Source organism: Pseudorca crassidens, chromosome 2, assembly GCF_039906515.1.
Source record: "Pseudorca crassidens isolate mPseCra1 chromosome 2, mPseCra1.hap1, whole genome shotgun sequence".
Classification (NCBI taxonomy): Eukaryota; Metazoa; Chordata; class Mammalia; order Artiodactyla; family Delphinidae; genus Pseudorca; species Pseudorca crassidens.
The window spans coordinates 105,344,530-105,368,695 of NC_090297.1; the positions used below are offsets into that span (position 1 = coordinate 105,344,530).

The 24,166-nt window shown below is 39.0% G+C and overlaps 1 protein-coding gene across 3 annotated transcripts in view; it reads right to left on the reverse strand.

The window, feature by feature from the left end:
- NOTCH2 (notch receptor 2) overlaps positions 1-24,166 on the reverse strand; it is a 178,152-nt gene that overhangs the window by 96,121 nt on the left and 57,865 nt on the right. The window contains exon 1 of one of the 3 annotated variants that reach the window (XM_067727447.1): positions 9,996-10,307. The exons of the other annotated variants lie outside the window; for them this stretch is intronic. The gene's annotated coding sequence lies outside the window, so the exon portion shown is untranslated. Of the gene's footprint in view, positions 1-9,995; positions 10,308-24,166 lie in introns of those variants that run through there. 3 annotated transcript variants of the gene reach the window in all.

Consider the following 24,166-nt stretch of genomic DNA (forward strand, 5'->3'; position numbering starts at 1 on the left):
AACTTTTTGGAGGATAGAAAACTAACTGCAAGGCTGTTCCACCGTTACCTCGAAGATAACACATTTAAACCAATGTGTTTAAATCCTATCACATCTTTCGATGCTCAGTCACTATGTTCTGACCCTCCCAATCACCCAGACTTGAAGCACTGGGGTCCCGTCTCACTCCTTCTTGTCTTTGCCAACCATATCCATGATGTTTTATTAGCCACTGGTTGACCACGTGAGGTCTTCAGAGGTCACAGTTTTGAGAAAAGGAGAACCAGATATTTGGGAACTAAGACAGTACATGCCCAGATGAATTACACAGTAACTAAAATGGCTGGAGGAGGAAACAGAGCTAGTAAGTAGCTACAGTGGCAGTGATGTAACTGACCCCAGCCTCCTCACCTTTTCCCAGAGCTCTGAACAGTAAGAGTGGCAGAGCCAGGAGCAGCTGGAGCTCTGAGCATCCTCATGAACAGATGAAGCTAGAGAATAAGAGGCAGTGAGGAGAGGGCACAGCAGTGAAAGCAAAGACTGGCTGAAGTTTCCAGTGAGGAGTCTGCACCTCATACGGTGAGGAGGCCCATTTGGAGTCCTGGTGCTATGACCTTGCACAAGTTATTGGGTTGGCCAAAAGGTTCATTCAGTTTTTTTCCATAAGATGGCTCTAGTAGCACTTAGTTGTCTTTAACTTCATTCAAAACAATTTTGTTAGACTATATTGTGACAGCTGTCATATCAGTGTACATTTTTTAAAAAACTTATCAAAATTGGTGAATTTTTGTGTAGCCATTTGAATACTGAAGATGGAAGAAAAAGGCAACATTTTTGGCATATTATGCTTTATTATTTCAAGAAAGGTAAAAACACAACAGAAACGCAAAAGAAAAAGAAGATTTGTGCAGTGTATGGAGAAGGTGCTGTGACTGACTGAACATGTCAAAAGTGGTTTGCAAAGTTTCGTATTGGAGATTTCTCGCTAGACGATGCCCCATGGTCAGGCAGACTAGTTGAAGTTGATAGTGATCAAACAGAGACATTAACTGAGAACAATCAACGTTCTACCACGCAGGAGACAGCCGACATACTCAAAGTATCCAAATCAAGCACTGAAAATCATTTGCACCAGCTTGGTTATGTGAATCGCTTTGATGTTTGGGTTCCACGTAAGTTAAGTGGAAAAAAACCTTCTTGACAGTATTTCCACATGTGATTCTCTACTTAAACGTAATGAAAACATTCCATTTTTAAAACAAATTGTGATGGGCGATGAAAAGTGGATACTGTACAATAACGTGGGATGGGAGAGATCACGGGGCAAGTGAAAGGAACCACCACCAACCACACCAAAGGCCGGTCTTCATCCAAAGAAGGTGATGTTGTGTATATGGTGGGATTGGAAGGAAGTCCTCTATTATGAGCTCCTTCCAGAAAACCAAATGATTAATTCCAAGTACTGCTCTCAATCAGACCAACTGAAAGCAGCACTCAACAAAAAGCATCCCGAGGGGCTTCCCTGGTGGCACAGTGGTTGAGACTCCGCCTGCCGATGCAGGGGACACGGGTTCGTGCCCCGGTCCGGGAAGATCTCACATGCCGCGGTGCGGCTGGGCCCGTGAGCCATGGCCGCTGAGCCTGCGCGTCCGGAGCCTGGGCTCCGCAACGAGAGAGGCCACAACAGTGAGAGGCCCGCGTACCGGGGGGGAAAAAAAAAGAAAAAAAAAGCATCCCGAATTAGTCAACAGAAAATGCATAATCTTCCATCAGGATAACACAACACTGCCTGCTTCTTTGATGACCAGGCAAAAACTGTTACAGCTTGGCTGGGAAGTTCTGATTCATCCGCTGTGTTCACCAGACTTTGCACCTTTGGATTTCCAATTATTTCCGTCTTTACAAAATTCTCTTAATTGAAAAAATTTCAATTCCCTGGAAGACTGTAAAAGGCACCTGGCACAGTTCTTTGCTCAAAAAGATAAAAAGTTTTGGGAAGATGGAATTATGAAGTTGCCTGAAAAATGACAGAAGGTAGTGGAACAAAAGGGTGAATATGCTGTTCAATAAAGTTCTTGGTGAAAATAAAAAATGTGTCTTTTATTTTTACTTAAAAAACCGAAGGAACTTTCTGACCAATCCAATACTTAACTGCACTATCAGCTCTCTCACATTTTAAATAGTTAATAAAGCTACCTGCATCATGAAGCTGTTTTAAGAACTGAACAAAATCAAGTATGTGAAAAACTTTATAAATATGTAAAAGTTTTGCAGATGAAAAACATTTTTTCTCTCTTTGTACTTATTGAGGAAAAATATAATGCTTTATTCAAATCACAGCTTGATTTTATAACAGAATAGGTTATTTGCTGATTATTTTTTAAGTAAAGGAGCAAAAATTGCCAACGTAGCATAGGTAAAATTAACCCTGAGCTATATTATTAAAAGCATTTGCAACTTATTCAAGGTATCTGTTATGGATGACGTTAGAAACTGCGACACAATTCTCATTCACAGTGACAGTCCTCTGGGCATTAAGCCTGGCTAACACCTCTCGATTCTCCCACACAGGAATTCTTTGCCTTGTAAATAATGGCAAACTTTTAAACCTGGGTGGGCTTTGCCCAGCTTTGCTTCCACCACCTCCCCAACACTATCATATGGCGTCTGCTCGGAGAATGCAAACTCATTCAAAAATGAGCTTCATAAACATGTAATGAAAACGTAAGGTTCCCAGGAAAACAAAGATGAAAACAATATGCAAGATTCTGAAGCCAAACAAACGTATTCCTGAATTATCTATTACTAAGGTTTAATCTACATTGTTGCTTCCTACCAGTATGAAAAAATAAGTTTCAACTAAGGTATGTTTAAGAAACCAGTAAAAATAGAGGTGGTGACTACAGCTTGTCGGTCTACTCTGACCCACTGCTTACTTTTTATGGCAGGAAAGCTAAGAACGGTTCTTACATTTTTAAATGGTTGAGGGAAAAAAATTTTTTTAAAAAAATAATATTTTACGACATTTGAAAATTATGTAAAATTCAAATTTCAGGGTCCATACATAAAGTCTTATTGGAACGCAACCATACTCGTGCATGGAGGGATTGTCTATGGCTACGTTCGCACTACAATAACAGGGTTGAGTAGTTGTGATGAAACGATATGGCTCGAAAAAGTGTTTACTATCCGGTGCTTTACAGAAAAAGTTTGCCAACTCCTGACTGACAGAATATCTGAAGCCTAATTCTATGTATAGCATCCAACATGCTTATTAATAATGATGTTGATGATGAAGAAGAACATTCTCATATCAGTTTCCACAAAGAATGTTACACTCATTCATTCATGCAACAAGCATTTACTAAGTGCCAGGCATTGTTCTAATGCTAGGAAAATCCTTGAACTCGTGGAGTTTAAATTCTAGTAGGAGAAGACAAAAAGCAAAATTAATAAGTAAAATACATAATTTGTTATGTGACATTAAGTGCTATGTAAAACAAGAAAGGGGCACAGGAAGGGAATGAACTGGGGATAATGGAGGTGGATAAGTGAGGTATTTCAGTTACAAATAGGAAAAGCAGAAAAGGCCTCACTGAAAGGCACATTTGAGTCAGAACGTGAATGAGGTGAGGGACTAGCCATGCAGGTATCTAGGGAAAGCATGTTCAAGGCAGAGAGAACAGCAAACGCAAAGGCCCTTAAATAGGAAACAGTCCTGGCATGTTTGAGGAATAGCCAGGAGACCTCTGTGGCTCCACCAAAGGGATTAAGAAAAAAAAGTAGCAGAAAATAGATTACAGCTATAACTGGGAGGCAGATCATGAGGGGTCGTCAGGCCACTGCAAAGAAGGATTTAGGGTTTTACTCTAAATGAGATAATACTTAGATATGATGTACAACTGATTTATTCTTCTGAAGTCCATGTACAGAAAACACGTCTTATTTTTATGGGAAACTAGACCCATTGTTGGTATAATAATAAAGACCTTCTTATTTAAAATGTTCTAGAGGGCTAGACATCAACCTATTCCTTTACCTTAAAACATGTACAAGTCTCTTTTTTTTTTTTTTTTTTTTTTGCGGTACGCGGGCCTCTCACTGTTGTGGCCTCTCCCGTTGCGGAGCACAGGCTCCGGATGCACAGGCTCAGCAGCCATGGCTCACGGGCCCAGCCACTCTGCGGCATGTGGGATCTTCCCGGACCGAGGCATGAACCCGTATCCCCTGCATCGGCAGGCGGACTCTCAACCACTGCGCCACCAGGGAAGCCCTACAAGTCTCTTTCAACCTACATTTTTCACTAAGCCTCATCTCCCTTTCCAAATTCTTCCTTCACAAATAAACTTCTATAACTGTAGCCTAATTTTACAGCTATTTTCCCTTTCTTTTCCACTTTTTTATTTGTTCCTTTGCAGTAAAACTTTCATTCTACTTATTGCCCAGAAACTCTGTCCTAAGAGCAATGACTTTCCCCTTGTCAAGTTCAATGGTCTCATCTGAGATTTCTTCATAAGGAAATTCTCCCTCTTATAGGAGGTACTGCTGACCATGCCTCCATCACCCCACTGGTTTTACATTTGGCTTTTACGACTCCCTCTGTATCTCAAAGCTTGGTAAATTCTTAGTCTAGATTTGCTGAATCCTCTTCTCCTTCTTCCCCATCAATTTACGGCCACTTGAGGCTTAAGTCTGGGCTGGACTACTCTTTTCTCTCTTAGGCATTTGTTATTTTTGTTATTGTTCATTTTGTTTTAAGCAACTATCTTCATGTATACAGCTCCAGTTCCATATGTTCAGTTTACTAAAAGTCATCTACTTACCCTAATATATCCTGCCAATACTTGACACTAAACATTTCAAAAGTAGGATTATATTTCCATGAAACTTTAATGCCTCCATTTTCCTAAGGCTTCCATTTACAATCTCAAAAGTCATTTTCGGTTAATCCTTTTACATTATATACAACTTATGAACATGTTCTCATGTCTTGTTAACTGAATTCCTACAGTACTCATCATTCCCACGCACTGTTCCCTTTCTGATAAAAAATTCTGATCATCTTAAAAGCCTCAGGCCAGACATCTTGTTGCTGTCTTTTTCCCCACTTCCATCCATCCTTGTAATAACAGAACCTTGGGATTAAAGATACCCTAAGGTAATTTCTACCCAAAGAGATAATTCTTTCTAAAATAACCCTAAAAGATGACCACAGCCTCTACTTGAATAAAAGTAGTTAAGCATGGTGTCTGAGTAATAGAATTTAATAAATACTTGAAGTTATTTTGTTCCTATTATTAAAAGCACAGATACTAGAACCAGATCACCTGGATTTCAATCCCATGTACTCTATGAGTGATCCTGAGCAAGCTACTAAGCCTCCTTGTTGTAAAATAAATTTCATAACAGTGCCTACCTTGTAGCGTTTTAAATAATTGTAAAGCACTTAGAACAGTAGGTAGCACATAGTAAATGCCATGTATTTGTTAAGTAAAATAAAATTACTGGCTCACTGCTTTAACAATAGAACTCTCTTCAGTGTGGGTGGATACCCATGTCAGGAAGCTCTTTCTTTCTGATGTCTTCAAATTCTACCTTCCTTCCTAGGTATGTATATACCAAGAGGGATAAAACATAAGTCCACCAAAAATCTGTAAAGAATGTTCAGAGCAGTATTATTCATAATAACGAAAAGTAGAAACAACCCAAATGTCCATAGCTGATGAATGGATAAATAACATGTGGTATATCCATACAATGAAATATCATTTGCCATAAAAAGGAATGAAGATTTGATACATGCTGTGACACAGATGAACCTTGAAAATACCATGCTAAGTGAAAGAGGCTAGACACAAAAGGCCACGTATTGTGTGATTTCATTTTTGTGAAATGTCAAGAATAGGCAAATCTATACAGATAGAAAGTAGATTAGTGTTGCCAGGGGCTGGGAGGAGGGGGAACTGAAGAGGGACTACTAAGGAGTAGAGAGTTCCTTTGGAAGGTAATGAAAATGTTTGAAAATTAGATAATGCTGATGGTTACACTTAACTGTGAATATACTAAAAACCACTGAATTGTACACTTCAAAAGGGTGAATTTAATAGTATGTGAATTACTGTTGGTGGGAATGTAAATGGGTGCAGCCACTATGGAAAACAGTATGGAAGTTCCCTAAAAAAACTAAAAATAGAGTTACCATATGATACAGCAATCCCACTCCTGGGCATATATCAATATCTAGACAAAACTCTTTAATTTGAAAAGATACATACACCCCAATGTTCACAGCAGCACTGTTTACAACAGCCAAGACATGGAAGCAACCTGTCCATGCCCATCAACAGATGAATGGATAAAGAAGATGTGATATATATGTATATACCCATACACACACACACACACACACACACACACACACACACACACACACACACACTGGAATATTACTCAGCCATAAAAAAGAATGAAATAATGCCATTTTGCAGCAACATGGAAGGACCTAGAGATTATCCTACTAAGTGAAGTAAGTCAGAAAGAGAAAGACAAATACCATATGATATCACTTATATGTGGAATCTAAAATATGACACAAATGAACTTATTTACAAAACAGAAACAGACTCACAGACATAGAAAACAAACTTATGGTTATCAAAGGGGAAAGAGAATGGGCAAAGGACAAATTAGGAGTATAGGATTAACAGATACAAACTACTGTATATAAAATAGATAAACAGTAAGGTCCTACTGTGTAGCACAGGGAACTATATTCAATATCCTGTAATAAACCATAATGTAAAAGTATATATATATGTGTGTGTGTGTGTGTGTGTGTGTATAAAAAACTGAATCACTTTGCTGTACACCAGAAACTAACACAACATTGCAAGTCAACTATACTTCAATAAAAATTTTTTAATTAAAAAATTTTTAAATAGTATGTGAGTTATATCTTATTTAAAAAAAATAATTCTGCCTCCCTATAATTTCCACCTGCTGGCTATGCCTGTCTTCTAGAACAAAACGGAACAAGCCTTCCGCTTCTATTACACGTGGCCCTTCAAGAATTTAAAGATTGGACTTCCCTGGTGGCGCAGTGGTTAAGAATCCGCCTGCCAATGCAGGGGACACGGGTTCGAGCCCTGGTCTGGGAAGATCCCACATGCTACGGGGCAACTAAGCCCGTGAGCCACAACTACTGAGACTGTGCTCTAGAGGCCGTGAGCCACAACTACTGAGGCCACGTGCCACAACTACTGAATCCCGCGCACCTAGAGCCCGTGCTCCGCAACAAGAGAAGCCACCACAATGAGAAGCCCACGCACCACAACGAAGAGTAGCCCCCGCTCGCCGCAACTAGAGAAAGCCCGTGCACAGCAACAAAGACCCAATGCAGCCAAAAATAAATAAATTTTTATATATTAAAAAAAAAAAAGAATTTAAAGATAGCTATGTCGACTCTTCATTTTCTTTTTTCCAGGATTCAATGCTTTGGACTATTCCAGACTTCCTCACCATTTTAGTAGCTTTCTGATGCTTAAGATAACAATAGTAATAATAATAACAGTGACCAACATTTTTGAAGCACTTACTATGTATTATGTATTTGCTAAGCATTTTATTTTTATTACTCCCTATAACAGTTATGTTATATTATGATCTCCATTCTGTATATGAGGACCTTGAAGCTTAGAAAGATTAAGATTTCAGAGCTACAATATATCAGAAGCAGGATTCAAATCCAGGTATGACTCCAGAGCCCACCTACTTCAAAACTGGGCTATCCTGCCTAGCCCCAACTAGATGATTCTAGTTCATCAAAAACCTCTTTAAAAGGTAGGGCCCCAAATGGAAAAAAAACACCTGATACATATGTTCTTACCACTATGGCACAGAGCTGGACCATCACCTCCTGTGATCTGGACACCGTTGTTTCTAATATTGCAGCCTAAAGTGGTGTTCACTTTTTTAGAGGTCACAAAATCCAGTCAGTTAAAAAGTCCATATTTTTTTTCACATGAACTATTTTTATGCCATATTCCTCCCATCCTATGTTAGTACAACTTGTTTTTTGAATCCAATAATTGGACCTGTAATTTCTTTCTTTTAAATTCACCATGTTGAATCTTTACCCCAAGTTTCCTTGATTGAGATAACTTTTACACTTTATTCATATAATTACAGAATTTCAGCACTGCACCAAACCTCAGAAGTCAACTGGTCTGAACCCCTATTGCACTGATAAGGACACCAAAGCTAACTGACCTGCCCCAAGTTTGTCTGCAAATATAGAAATTTCCCCGAGTTTTGCATCATCTACAACTGTATTTCTATCTTTACCTAGATCCTTTATCAAAACATAGACTATCACTTAACTGAAAGTATTCTACGAAGTCTTGCCCCAAGACCGGTAGCCATTCAGTCAGCTCTATCATCTCAATTACCCCAGCATCCTGTCCACACCTCTCCATTAAGGGTAGCCAGAAAATTGCTCACTGAAAGAATGATCCTTCTCAAGTATAATTTTGATCATGTCACTCTTCTGCTCAGAAACTAGCTTTAGGGCCCAGCCCCTCAAATCCTTAGAATCTATGGCCTACTTGTCTGCCCCACTCCTACCACCCGTCTTACTCCTCAGAGATCCATAACTTAAGCACTCCAGATTATTTCCACATTCGTGTCTACTCTTCCCTATATAAATATCTTCTTTCTAATCTCCATTTTCATCATCACATTTTCCCATCTGATAATGTCTCTAATTAATTTTCCTTTCGTCGATCCTTGCTTCAGAGACCTGCTCAAAACCTATGTCCAATTATTAAGCTTTCTCCACACCATCTCACCATCTCACTGATCAGATCATCTCTGATCTAACAGTAGTTGCATTCTATGTTACATGCTACATAATTTCTAACAGTGTGGCTCTTCTTCATTTATGCCATAATTAGGTCTTTCCTGTGCCTCTCTCAAACTCCTATTTGATATTTTTTTGTGAGAAAGGGCATATCTTCAGACCTTGGCACAGGTGCCTTGAATACCATGAACACCTGTGTTGCAAAAACCCCTCCCAACCTCACACTATGCTCTGCCTGGTAGAACACAGGCCAAGGCCACCTTAAGAATCATCCTGAGGTATAAGATTATCTCTCACACCCCAGGAGGCTAAGCAGAATTATGAACATGGGAAGAAAGGGGAGAAACGGGTGAGACAGCCAGAAATAAAGGGCCCCTGTTTCCTAAAGCAGGAGACCTTTCAACTTTGCAAATCCCTGTTCAACTGTAATACAAGTACACCATATACCCTGTTAGTCTGAGTGGGAATTAAGGCTCTCCACTGAAAACAGGAGCTTAAATAGCCCTTTTCTTGAGATGGCTCAAGTTGAGTTTATTATCCAAGTTCCCTTATAAATCTTTAGTTCTATTAGTTTATTAGAACTTCTATTAAGTTCTATTAAGTACAATTTTTGGAAAATAGCCTAAATCTTGAACTAAAGGTGTATATAAAAAATTTCTAAAAGATAACCAAAAAACTCTAACAGCTGCCTTTTGTTCCCAAAACAATATGAATGCCCGCCTCTCAGCAGGGAATTTATCACTTATTTAAGTAGTATTCTCAGTGACTTCCTCCTAATCTCTTCCTCTCTCTGGAACTATATTCTCTGAAAGAATATAGTTCACAGAGGAGGCTGTGAGTACAGGGAAAGTTTTGGGGGGCTTTTTCCCTGTAAAATAATTTCACAAACTAATCTGAATACTTATCAGCTCCATACAGATATATTCATGCCTTTTTCGGAAAAAGTCTGCCATTTCTGACACAAAGAGGTCCACTCTTTCATTGTTACTGTTCAAACACACACACATGGCGAATGAGGTGAAGGGGAGGGATGGAGGAAAGAAAAGAGAGAGGAAAACAAGGGATTCCTCCAAATGGAACTAGAAAACATTCCAACTGAATGGATGCCCATACAGTCCCCCCTCAATAAAACAGATGAAAACCAGACCCCAACTCTCACATGTCACCAGCAGCCTGGATTGGTTTACATGTAGCCACTTTACAGACTTCAACGAAGCTGGTATTTGAATAGCAATTCCAATCTATCTGGCAATGGCTGCAGTTCAGGATCAGTCTCCCTAGTAATACAGGACAGAAAAATTTGTTCTTTCAAGTTTCCTAAGTGAATAGCCACTCGTCTAGAGAAAAGCTTAAAACACTGCAGCAGCTTGTGTCAGCTCCAAGATGACTGTAGTTTGAGCAGGAAATAAGCCCCTTTTCCAAATAAAAGCCAGTGTTCTCTCTCCTTGTTTTCTCCACCGAATGTTCTGTATCAGCAGGGTGAGCCCAAATGGCATGCACGGCTTCGCTGCAGCTCTGCCTTTAGCTTTTTTTAGCGAGGATTTGGTCATTAAAAAAATAAAACAACAACGCAAAACCCCACCACATACAAGAAGGAGGAAAAAAGAGGCGTGCTTTACAAAACAGCTATTTCAAAATCATGATTTTTAAAAAACTATACAGAATGTGGAATGGAGGGGGGAAAAAATGTCTCATGTGGGTTGTGTCGGCCCTGCAGCTGCTCCTCATTAAAGCTCCTCTTTACTCCCTCTGGGCTGGTTTCCAGCAGAAAATTCTTTAAACAGAACTCCGCTTTCAACCCACTTTCTTCTTGCTCTGGGCCTCTCGGCCCCCCAACCCACAGTGGCAGCCTGCCCTAGCTGAGCTCTAGAGGGGGAGCTGTCGTTAAGGGAAATGAGGTAAGGGCAGAGGGAAAAAATAAGAAACCAAATTAAGCATTGGTCAGTAACAAAGGTCTGCAGTTTGAAAAGGCCCCAAATCAGTCTGTTCTTTCCTGTGACCATAATGCCAGCTTAGTTTCCTGCCCCCTCCCCCAGGCCCCCGTTAAAGTAGATAAAAAATAATTGCTAACAGCCAAGGCTAACTGTAACCAGTTAAAGTTCCTATATAACACTTAATTCCCAAGGCTCTGGCTTACAAACTCCTAGATGCCCCAGAGTCTACAGAGTCAAGTCTAAACTCTTGGTTGGCATTCAAGAGGCCCAACCTACTAATCCAACCTCACCGTTCCCCTCCTCTCAGTACCACCAGTTTGACATCTCATCAGACTGTCAACTTTTTAATTCTATAACTCTGCATAAAGGTAACCAACTGGGTTATGCTAATTACTGACTTTGTTTTAAAAAAAACAACAACAAAAGAACAAAACAAAACAAAATAGTACATGAAGACTTCTTGTTAACTTCCTGGTAAAGAGGGGAAAAGGGAAGAACTCTGTGAGGCTAACTTCTTCTTGCCATTCCCACTCCCACTGTCACCTCCCCTCCCCACAAAAAAGAAAGGAAAAAAAAAAAAGGAAATACTATAGCTTACTTAGCAAGAAGGAAAAAGAAAAAGAACTAAAAAAAGCAATCATGAAATGGTACAGATGAACCAGTTTGCAGGGCAGAAATAGAGACACAGATGTACAGAACAAACGTATGGACACCAAGGGGGAAAGCGGCAGGGGGGTGGGGGTGGGATGAATTGGGAGATTGGGATTGACATGTATACACTGATATGTATAAAATAGATAACTAATAAGAACCTGCTGTATAAAAAATAAAATAAAATTCAAAAAATTTTTTTAAAAAAGTATTCATGTATAGAGTTAGGGCCCAGTGCTGGGCTGTTTGTGGTAAAACACATTTTCTAGGGCTTTGCTGGTTTGATGTAAAGGAAACAAAGACAAACATACAATCAATTTCTCTCTCTCTCTCTCTCTCTCTCTCTCTCTCTCTCTCTCTCACACACACACACACACACACACAAACACACACACACCTTTTTCTTTTACCACAACTAATAAACAAAGACTACCAAATACTGCAGGACAGCCCATTTTTCTACTATGTAAATTCAGCTTCCTGAACAGAACATTTCTGCTTTTCTTGTAGAAGTAGTTCAGAAAATGTTAATCTTGGTTCCCACATTAGGCTGAACGCTTCCAAATTAAAAGTTTCCCACAGGAAAAGGATTTCATGGGGAGTTGTGAGGCTGGGAATTGTCTTCTGAAACTCCACCTCGCTGGGTTTCCACGTGTTCAGCTTTTTCAACCACCCCCCACCCATCTGAATAAAGCAATAAACACACACTGATTTTAATAAATCCAAATCAACCAGAAGCTGCCGTGGTATATGCTTTAAAACTTAGTTCATAGCATTGTTCATCTTCATCAGAGACTATGAAATCATGGTTAACCACTGCAATGGGAAACCATGTTTTATTTACGTAAGAATTTGCAAACACCCTTATCTTCCAGTTTATAGTCTGGGCTCATTTATCAGAACTCAAAAGCTGAACTGAGTGCCTAGCCTCTTCAATCATCACTTGAAAGATTGGGCAAGGGCATACAAACAGCACTGAAAGAGCTCTGTTGCTGCTATAACAGAAGATGGTCTTTCCTCTGTCTTCTAGCACACGATCAGTACCTTACCATATTTCACTGCACTGGACCCTGAGAAAATATCTATTTGTGATTAAAACACGGCAAACATACTCTAAACACATAAGTTTACAAAAAGCACCCTTCACAGTAATAGGCAAAAATGAATGAGTTAAGCCAGTTGTTCCCAAGCTATGCACTGTACAGTTGCTGCAAGGAGTCTGTAAACGCTTATAAAACACTCTCTAGACTACCAGATAATGTCCTATCCATATTAAATGGACTGTAAATGCTGTTACAATTATTAAAATTTTGAGGTATTATGAAGGGTTACTGAATTCTGAGTAGATTTTGACATTATGCATTGTATTCAAACAAGAGACCATGAAGTGGCTTCAACCCAAGATCATCTCTCCTTTATGCCTCACACTCTCGCAAGGCTCAGCTTCTTTAGCTCCTAGAACATGTTACAGTGTGCCTCCAGACCTCTGTACATGCTGTTCACTCAGCCCAAAACACTTTTCCCCTCCCTCTTCTTAAGCCCTAAAATTCCTTTAAGCTTCAGCTCAAATTTTATTTCTTTTGAGAAACAGGCTTGATGCCCCCTGCTGTATATTCCCATAACCCTAACATATATCACTCATTACCTTGTATTATGATTATTTGTCTGCCCAACAGACTAAGAATTATTCATCACCATACTCCCAGTGCATAATACAGTAACTGGTATATAGAAGGCATTCAACTATTCAGTGCTTATATTCTTTTTTTTTTCTTTTTTTTTTTTTTTTTAGTGCTTACATTCTTAACAGAAGCCAAAAGGCAAAATGCAAGGGTCCATGGAGTCTTTACACCTTCAAAAAACTTTAATTATACTCAAAGTTTGGGAACCACTAGGTTGAGCTATTTACCCAAAGGATTATCAATACTAATTAAGATTCCTCATATATAGAGGACTTCTTACCCTTCACTTACCCCTAAATCATTTAAAGTGGGCAAGCCAAATCTATATGGAGTAGATTTTTTAAATCACATATTCCCCCAAAATATGAACACACACACACACACACACACACACACACACAGAGTCTGCATTTTCTTTTATACTTTCATTAATCTTTGATAAAACACTGACTACATGAAGCACCAGGATCCTGAGTGACAGAACATCCTGCAAAGTGGCCTCAGTAACATAAACTGCTACACTCTTTTTAGAAACTTAGCAGTAAAAATTAAACAAAATTTCAGAGAAAAAAATTGAGTGTGGGTGCTTGCTTTCTGTTCGCCAACATGAGTAGGTGACCACCTGTAAAATTCTGAAGTCTAAAAAATATATGAAAACAGAAAGTTCCAAAAGCTTATGGTTTGGTCTGAAAGGATTCCTAGTTCAAAAATAATTGTACTCAAATCATATCAAACCAAACCTGAATGTGAGAGTAGGCTTGGAGAAAAACCTGCATTTCTCCAAACTTTAAGAGGGTAAAAAATATTTCTTTGTAGATTCTGAATACATCATTCTTGAAAAAGTAATAATCACACATATAGGTATGCAAAAACATTCAATGAATAATTGGAAAATACAATTTCAAAATGCCCTGAAACACTACAAAATCCCATTTAAATGGCCTTAATTAGAACCAGAGATAATAAAAATAGTGGGCATCATGGGAAAAATAAATAACAGTGCCTTGAACCCTATTTCAAGACAAAAACCACTACTTCCCATAAAAGATAGGACAATGGCCCAAAGGGTTAAAAAAATGGTTCTTGAGGGTAAAAAAAGATCTTAGATATTACAATGGTTTGTGAACTTCCAAAGGGCCACAGTAGATAAACTGATATACAATATATCTATGGTATTAAAGTTGCATGGGGCAGGGGTGGCGAGATTAGGAAAAAACTCTAAAAAGGCTCCTTTGGGGCAAGGGGTGATAATGATAAAAAGGTTGAGAAACAATGATATTGCATATCCAAATAAGGTAATTTTTAGCTTAGTATCTGGCACTCATAACACTCATAAATGTTAGCTGAATTAAACAGAAAAGTTTCCTACAAATGTTGCCTATATTCGTATATATTCAAACTCACATGTCTTCAAAAAAGTGTTCCTCAGCTTTGGAAATTCCTTTACCTATGCCTGATCTGCTGTATGAAATCAAATTCTATGCCTCCGTAGGGTCAAAGTGAAGATCTTGCAAAGCTAAACAGTGGTCTAACGAGAAAATTTATCTAACATACATGCAGATACCATACAGATTATTTCTTTTAAAAATACAATGCTATCATTATTTTATGTACTCTTGCATTCTTATAACAAAAACAGCAAAACCTTCAAACCCTCACTGCATGGACAATGCTTGCAGTGCACTTGAAAGTCTTAGCCTACTGGTATCTATACTTGGAAGCATGCTCTATCATCAACTACACGGCTGGGACTGGATTTGTTTTGTTTATCTGTTTCCCTCTAGATTATAAGCTTTTGAGAACAAACATAATTATTAAAATCATCACCATCACAATAATCACCCAAAAAACTTTTCCACACAAAGGATAACTTTGATGAAGTTAATGACATCTCACAACATTCATTACTTTTATGACAATAAGGGAACAGTTACCATCAAAGAAAAAAATGTAATGTTTTTATTCATTTTATTGAAAACACTCATTAATTTAACAGGATCTCGGCTTTAGTGCATATCTCCAGCATGGGTCATCTCAACTAGAAAAGTGGCATCAACCAAAAACTGATACAGGAAGATTCAGATATAATTCTTGGTTCTAATTTCAGCAACATCTGCTTTAAGAATTTCTTTTGTATATTAAAAAAAAAAAAGCTTAGCCCAAAAATGGCTCTTCCAGTCTATACCGCATGCCCTCCAAGGACATGAAGCATTTCAAGTGGTTATTATGCTCTAAGGTAAAGGTCAACAAATATTGCCCTGGGCAAAATCCATGGGCCACCTGTTTTTATACCTCCAGTCCAGGAGCTAAAGCTGGCTTTTACATTTTTTTAATGGTCATGCTTTAAAGAGGTATATAAGTGCCTACATTATATCCTCAATTTGCTTCTTAGCCAGCAAAGCTTAAAACCTTTACCATCTGGCACTTTAAGAAAAAAGTCTGCTGATCCCTGCTCTAAGGCCAGGACAGCATTAAAGTACACATAGGCTAAAAACACCTTCAAAACATGTGCTTACAATTTAGGTAACTTTTTTTGTTTACTAGAAGTCAGGGCACTTTAGGAGCACTTGTTATGAACTGCGTTTAATTTCAGAAAGGCAATCCAATGGTCAAAGAATCATCATTGTCAATTGTCGTACCTCTGCATAATTTGAACCAAAGATAATAAAAATAACGAACATCAAGGAAAAAAATTATGGTGTATAACCTTCATGTGGTGACTCAAGACAAAAACCACTACTTCCTTTAAAAGATGGGCCGCTACTTCCTTTAAAAGATGGGACCATGGCCCCAAAAAATCTAAGATATTACAATGATTTGTGGCCTTCCAAACCAAAGAAACTGAATATCAAGCAAGAATCCTGAAAGTATGCACTCAAGTTCATACAAAGTGAAGATAAATTCATCCTGAGAGGCACTTCACTTACTAAACTGAGTCAAGGCAAAGCCATGCCTGATGTAGCTACATTCTCCTGCACCATTCTGCTTAAAAAACCCATGTCTACTGGTAAGTGAGATGTACTTACGGCATACCTAAGGATGGATGGATGGATGGATAGATAGATAGATAGATAGATATGTAGTTATGAGTTTGCTTTTTATCTGAATAAGAAGAAAAATATATTGGGCTTCTCTGGTGGTACAGTGGTTGGGAATCCGCCTGCCAATGCAGGGGACACAGGTTTGAGCCCTGGTCTGGGAAGATCCCACGTGCCACGGAATAACTAAGCCCATGTGCCACAACTACTGAGCCTGCACTCTAGAGCCCGCGAGCCACAACTACGGAGCCAAGCCTGCGCGCCTGAAGCCCGTGCTCCGCAACAAGAGAAGCCACTGCCATGAGAAGCCCACGTGCAACAACAAAGACCCAACACAGCCATAAATAAATAAATAAGTAAATAAATTTATTTTTAAAAAAAGAATAAAAATATAACTAGTATATTGTTTTACAAAAACTCTCACCCAAGACTTTAGCATGTTCTCAGAGGTTTTGATTGAGTGGTTCCCCACAGACCTTTCCTCTAGATCAGCCCTGGCTCTTCCACCAGATGTGAACCTTGAATTGGCCACCTTACTTCTCTGAGCCTCAGCCTCCTCATGTATTAAAACAAGATGCTAGGCCAAATAATCTCTAATATTCCCTTCAACTCTAAAATTGTACGATTCCATTAGGTATGTTCTACAGCCCCCTTGGATACTAATATCCTTTAGGAGGATTAAAGACCTCCTTTAGAAGGAATGCAAAAGAATTTCCACATTGTTTTTGTTTCATGGAATGTTAAAAAATAAAATGTACAGCTAGAGTTAAAATTCTTGGTCTTTCAAACTGCCTCATAAAAGCCCTGAACTGTTTGTTTTTAATTCTGCTTTTCTCTCTCCTTCTCTCCTCCCCTTCTCCCTATATATTCACCCTGTTCCTTGAGGGTTGGTACCAAAAATGAAAAGAAATAGCACTGAATCTTTAGGTCACCTAATGGGGACTGAGAAACAGCTTTTAGTCCCACTCTACATTCTAATCACTTATGTAATACAGGATAAGTCACTTGGCTATATTAAGCCTTGGGTTCCTCACATATAAAACAAGATCAGTGGGAAAGGTGCTCGACAAAATCCCTTCCACCTCCTAAGTATGATGACTCTACAATTTTGGCTGTTGAATTCCCTCAGCAATACTGCCCGAGAATGTAATGATGCTTGCTGACGGTAATGCTTGAGGTCAGTGGTTGAGTATGTCTCAACCATCAACCCACTCCAAGCAGGGGCTCCCTGGGGAAAGAATTGTGCCTGTGTTTCTTCTTTTATATCCTTCACACTGCCCAACTATCAACCTTCTAAGTACACAGACAGTTCAATACATACTTGTGTAAATGAACTGTTGTACAACTCACACTTTCAGCTAATCCCTCACAGGAAGCATAAGGAAGCAAAGAATAAGCAAAAGAGAAAGAGTGATGTATTTAAACAAGATATGGAGAATAACAAGGAACCCTGAGCCTAAAAGGGAAAGTCCTTACCATCTTCCCCAAGACATCTGGCCAACATGAGAGCCTGTTTTCTTCAGCACAGAATGGTGGTAGACATTGCAGTCCCTTTATGGAATCTGATCTACTGAAAAATTTCACAAGACTAAAAATGACTGATGTGTGTGTCTGGGAAGAGATGCACCAAATTTAAACTTGCAGGGAATCAATCACTTAATTAAATTCATGTAGGACCTTTTTCCAGATACAATTTTTATATATCCTCTCAGCACAGCGTAAGTACCTGTCTTACTCATTTCCCCAGCTCAAGATGCTCTCATTAATTCTTATAAAATTTAGGAAAGAATGGGTAATATGTCATAATTAGAGAGTATGCTTCTCTGAAGACTAATTATAAACTCTGACTGTCAGTGTCAACCTTTGCCTGGAAGGAAATGAGTCAACTTTTCATTAGTAATCAAGCTCTGTCCACTTTTTTAAGAGTGACCCAGAAATTCAAGACCATGAATTTTAACATGAGACAGAAAATCAGACACCACAAATATTATATACAAATGGGACTAAGACAGAAAAATTAAAGTCAAAGAGGCTCCTGAGGTACTTTTCAGGCTGAGTGAGGTTTCAGAAGGGGCAAGTTACCCAGTAAAATAACTACGCAAGGAGATGTCTCTGGCTTACACAATAAGAACCCCAGCATTTCAAAACTTTAAAGGGACAGGTGGTTAAATGGCCAAGGCACTACCATGGTCAAGGTAAAAAATCATAACCACTGTCAAATGTTTTCCACATAGAATAGGCATCCCTGGTTTATTCTGGATAATTGAGGGTTTGGATATGTACTATATAATCAGAGGAAACAAGCAGTAAAGGACATGAGCTAATTTGGGGTAACCAGAGATGTGGCGAACAGATGCTTGCTTACTCTGGATGCCTGAACTGAACTGGATCAGGCCAATGATATGCTGGACAGAAGATATCTGAGGTGGGAACACCTAAATTCTCAGCTACGAGAATGCGCTATGCCTTACATGAAGACCAATCCTGTTCCTGGTGTCTCTGTTTTTCCATCACTCCTCCTATCCCAACCCATTGTTTCTGCTGCCTCAGAGATTCTTGAATTCTGAGTTTCCCTGCAAATGGTGTCCACAAGCCTACCTGGTCACTCTGCTCTGGAAGCAGCACAAGACTCAACAGTCAAGGCCAAAAAAGGGAGGGGAGGACAGATGACTGCTCCCAGCTGCCCTCTCTTCTTGTCCCCGGTCTCCCCACTCACCCCTAACTCTAGACAGTCTATCTTCAAGCATTCAAGCCAGCATGTGCTAAAGGAATGATTTTTTTTAATGAGCTATCACTGTGAAACAGATTAATCCACATACCAGTTTAGTAAAACCTCACACAAACTGAAGTATAGACAGAAGGGAACACCCAAGATGTAGAAAAGTTTTAAAACTGTGTCATTAAGGAAAAAAATGATGAAGATATTGGTAACAATTATTCCAGTTAATAATATCTCTCTAGTCCCCTCAGTCTCTCTACTTCCGGCCTTCCACCTATCCATCTCCTAAGACACAGTCAATATTCTCAGATTCTAAGTGAAACACAAAAAAATCCCCTGACTGTAGTCTTCTGTCCCATAGTCATCCCCTTGTCTGAATCTCCATAGTTCTTATCACCTGTGCTGCTCCATTGGGCAGTTATAGACTATGTGTGTGTGTATATATGTATATATATGTGTGTGTGTGTATATATATATATATATATATATATATATATATATATATATACACACACATATACATACACACCCACACATATATATGCCTCATCTCCCCAACAAGATGGCAAGACATCAGAGGACTGCCACCATGTCTTACGCAGGAAAAACACAACATTCATTAGCAGACACTCCCAGTACAGGTACTTGTGAATAAGAAAGTCAGACAGCACAGGCCTCCTCTTGGCCTTTATGTCTGTTCACGACACCCAGCACAGTGCTCAATCATAGTAGCCAGCTCAATAAACAGCAGTTTGATGAATATTAAACTTTCCTTTGAAGAGTGCTATGGACTGAGTGTGCCCTCTCAAAATTCTTACGTTGAAACCAACATCCCCAATGTGATGACATTTGGAGCTGAGGCCTTTGGGAAATAATTAGGTAGATGAAATCATGAGGGTGGGGTCCTCATGATGGGATTAGTGCCCTTAAAAGGAGACAAGGGACCAGAGCTTTCTTTCCCTACCATGTGAGGATATAGTGAGAAGGTGGCCATCTACAAAGCAGAAAGCAAGTCCTCACAGGGAACCAAGTAAGCCAGCTCCTTGATCTTGGACTTCCCAACCTCCAGAACTGTGAAAATAAATGTCTGTTGGTTAAGCCACCTGGTCTGTGCAGACTGAGACAAAGAGTGAGGATCCTAAAGTGCCTCAGAGTCTTACTTTCAGAGTTCAGGATAAAGGACTATACATATAGTAACTGCAGGAAATTTACTGAATCTATACAGACTCAAGTGCCCTAAATGCTACTATTCTACATAAGGTCTAATCAGCCTCTTTTCTTATTAACCCCTACCTTCTCCTCATACTTATATGAAGAAAAGAAATGGATATAATGTTCCATTTGGATGTGTTTCCTGAGTAATACCACCTGTTACTTAAATAATGCCTTTATTAGTCTTTGCTTTCACTTTCTTTTCATAAAGACCTTTTCATAAACGTCCAAGTAGGAGACTGTTTAGGAGAAGAACATTTTAAACAGAAGATAACTGCATTAATAAGGGAAGGCTGAAGGCACCAGTATAAGAGTCAGTAATATATTTTTGGACACAGAGGATGAAGTGCTAGTGAAGATTATTGATGATGGATAAATAGGACATAGAAAACTTTGGGAAGCCCCAGACAAATTGTAAATTACCTTACATCGAGATGTAAAATAAAACACAACTAAGACAAATATGAAAACAAAACACTCACATAACACAAACACACACAAACACACACACACACACACACACACACACACACTCTCTCACATGATGGGGTGAAAGAAACACTAAACTTCATTTCTACCTACAAAATTCCTAGCAACAGGATGCTGAGAAGAGGACTTAATGAAAACCCCCATCATGCCCACACATTTATGCTAGCTTAACAGAGAAAAAAGCACTTGGAAATTTTTAGATAATTACATTTTTATCACATTCTGACTTCTTCAACCCCTTTGTATTCAATCTTGCTAGCCCTGATGAAAGACAGATAGCCAAATTTTAAATGAAGGATTTAATTAATTACTCCAAATCGAGAAAGAGAAATGTTTCTCATCCTGCTTAGTCACAAGAAAAAAGGGGATAAAGGAATTACTATACGAAATTAATGGTGCTGACATGCCACAATGGAACAATGAGAAAGAAACTTCACTTAGGATTATGGTTAACCTGGGGATGGTGTTGAAAGAAGCCTCGCTAAACTCCTATCTATTCATGCCAGGTTTGCGGGCCAAAATTAGTTGCTTTAACTTACTGGCAGTGACCCAAGACAGGCAAAAGGATACAGGCAGAGCCTAAGAACCACCTCCTCCTACTTCTCTACCTAACACTGAAGTTTATAAAGCTTCCAACCTAAGAATAAAAATCAGCTGAAAAGAACATGAGAATTCTGTTGTTATATATTGATAAGGAGCTATTCATCAAGACTTCTTTTATGAAAAATTCCTCAGGGACACAACATATTTGTTAAAGGAGCTTTCAAGGATATAAGTGTTAATAAGAAGAATAGCTTAGTACTGTTAAAGGGTCCAGACCCCAAGTCCTAAACAAGGAAAGCCTCACAGGACATACATGTATCTATACATCTATAACTCGCAATGCAAGTATAAGGCACTATGTTTAACAACCTGTGGCTTCTGTGCTGGCAGCACCGTTTATCAGAAGTTGTAGAATTTAACCTGTCTGTCTCAGTTTCACAGGTGCATAAAATCTGCCTGGACTTGCTCATCTTCCATTAGGAAAAAGAAGGGAGATGTTTCAAGTTTTTAAGTTTAGTTTTCTCTACTAAAAAGCATTTTAGTACACAATATCCTCTACCCCCACCTTCACTGCTCTCTTCTTATATTTCATCTGCATTAATTGCACTGAACTTTCAAGTGCAAGGCCACTTCTCAGAATTGCAGCATTAGCCAAGCCTGGCCCACGTACACTCATGTAGCTACAAGCAAGTTCAATAGTATTGAACTAGTATTATGTAGTATTATGAGCTGCCCAGGCCTACCTATGTCTCTACTTTAAAATCAGGAACTATATATAGAGTTTTAATCATAATCCTGATCTGAAAATCTACCTTTTATACACTTTTTAATGTTCCACACTTCCTTTTCAGAAGGTCCTGTTTGAAATACCACTTTAAAATAGGTAATTTTGTCCCATTTTACTAATAAGCAAACTGAGACTCAGAGCAAAAGCAGATTTTCAAAGAGCACATCTCAGGTCAGATACTTAAGAGTTACGTGATCTTGGGCAAATTATTTAACCTCTCTGAGTTTCCATACACTCATTGGTAAAACAGGGATATCAAGACTCTCTACCTTACATGAGGACTAAAATAATACCTGTAAAGAGCTTAACTGAGCACACAGCCTAGTATGTAATAAGTGATTAATAAATATTAGCTAGCATAATATTCTTCAGCTTGCCAAAGATCCAATTACTGACAGGATTTAGGGCTCAAATTCAAGTCTATCTGGCATAGAAACCTGTCCTCTCCATGTCACCAAGCAGGGCTCTTCCAGATGCTTTAATCCACTCACCAGTGCCAGACTGAACCATACAGGAGTGTGGCACAAAAAAAAAAAAAAAAATCAGCAGTACTGATTTTATCTTTTTTAAAAATTTGGATATTTTTAATCATAATTTTTGCATTCATTTTGATTTTTGAACTATTGCCTTAAAGTATTATTCACCTCAACTGAAGGAACCTTGCTGGCAGAACCAGTTTCAGCAGAAAAAGAGAAAGTGGTTTAACAGTTGATATTCTTCCCAGTGCATTTCTTTGATCTGATACTGCCCCTGAACAGCACTCACCAACAAGGTGAGTGAAAGGGGAAAATGCTGAGTCAGTCATGACTTTTGAAAATGCCTTTCTAGGGCAGTATGGCCACAACACAAACATTGATACCGCATCCTCTACTATAAGCAAGGCTCTGGAAGATTCTGAGTATCTCTGTTCTCTCGCAACTATACAGAAACTTATCAAGAGGACAAAGAAGGCGATGGCTCCAGTTTTCTTGGATGGCTTTTGGAGGCCTGGACCACCAACACTACTCTCTAATCCTGGCAAGGAAAATTGTTAGTTGTTAAAGTTTAACGTTTCTTATACCTAATAGATAAATTTTAGGTAAAATGTGACACAGTTATATTTTATAACATTTTCTATTTATAATAATTTACTTTAAGGGCCTCCCTGGTGGCACACTGGTTGAGAGTCCGCCTGCCGATGCAGGGGACACGGGTTCATGCCCCTGTCCGGGAGGATCCCACATGCCGCGGAGCGGCTGGGCCAGTGAGCCATGGCCGTTGGGCCTGTGCGTCCGGAGCCTGTGCTCCGCAGTGGGAGAGAGAGGCCACAACAGTGAGAGGCCCGCGTACCGCAAAAAAAAAAAAAAAAAAAAAAAATGTAGTTTCTAGTTAGATACTTTGGCAAAAAGTACAGATTCTCAAATGCAATCACCTATGCACAGGAGCCTATATAGCTCACGATGACTTGCCATTGTTTAACAAATATTGTGCTAGTTACCTCCTAAGTGGTATGTAGAAAACTTTGAAAGACTCCTTTAAGATTATAATTCTTACCATTAAAAGTAATGGCAGAGTAACTTAGATCAACTCACCCGTTCATAATAATTATAAACTCCAGACAAAATATTAAAGGTACCAGAGAGCAATCAAAGCGGGCAGAAATTACAAGGGATATGAGCCTCGAAGGAAAAAACAAACTACGTATATGAAACATGCATTTATACACCTTTTTCCCTGAAGAGTATTCCCCAGTTCGTGAAGCACAAGAGAAACAGAAAGCAAGCAGAGAATGCAAGTCTTACTGAGCTAAAGAGTCAAAGGTGTCTAGAATTGTCAAAGTAGCTGAAATTTGAGGAGGAGAAATCCTGGAAAAAACAGAACCACAGAGGAGGTAGCCCGAAAATATGTAATATAACTCCACAACAAGATGATATTTAGGAACACAATGGAAAGCAAGAGCTGGAAGGCTGAAAAGCTGAGCATGGTTCCGGGGAGTCAGAGGTTTTACTTTAAATCCTACCAAATTAGAGGGGCTTGGGATACACCCCAGAATATGGTAAAAACCTCACGCTTTTCACTGAACCCACTGAGGGGTCATACCTTGGGAGTAAGGATTATATCTAAAGCCCAAGTCTAGACCAAGACGCACCACCAGACTAAGAGCAAAACAGACCTCCCATAGCACAGCCCAAATAGCATCAAGGTGATCTTCCAGTAACATTCTTTAGTAGAAGATAAAGTTTAAAATGCATCACTCACAATGTCCAGAAAACAATAAAAACTACCATAAACATGA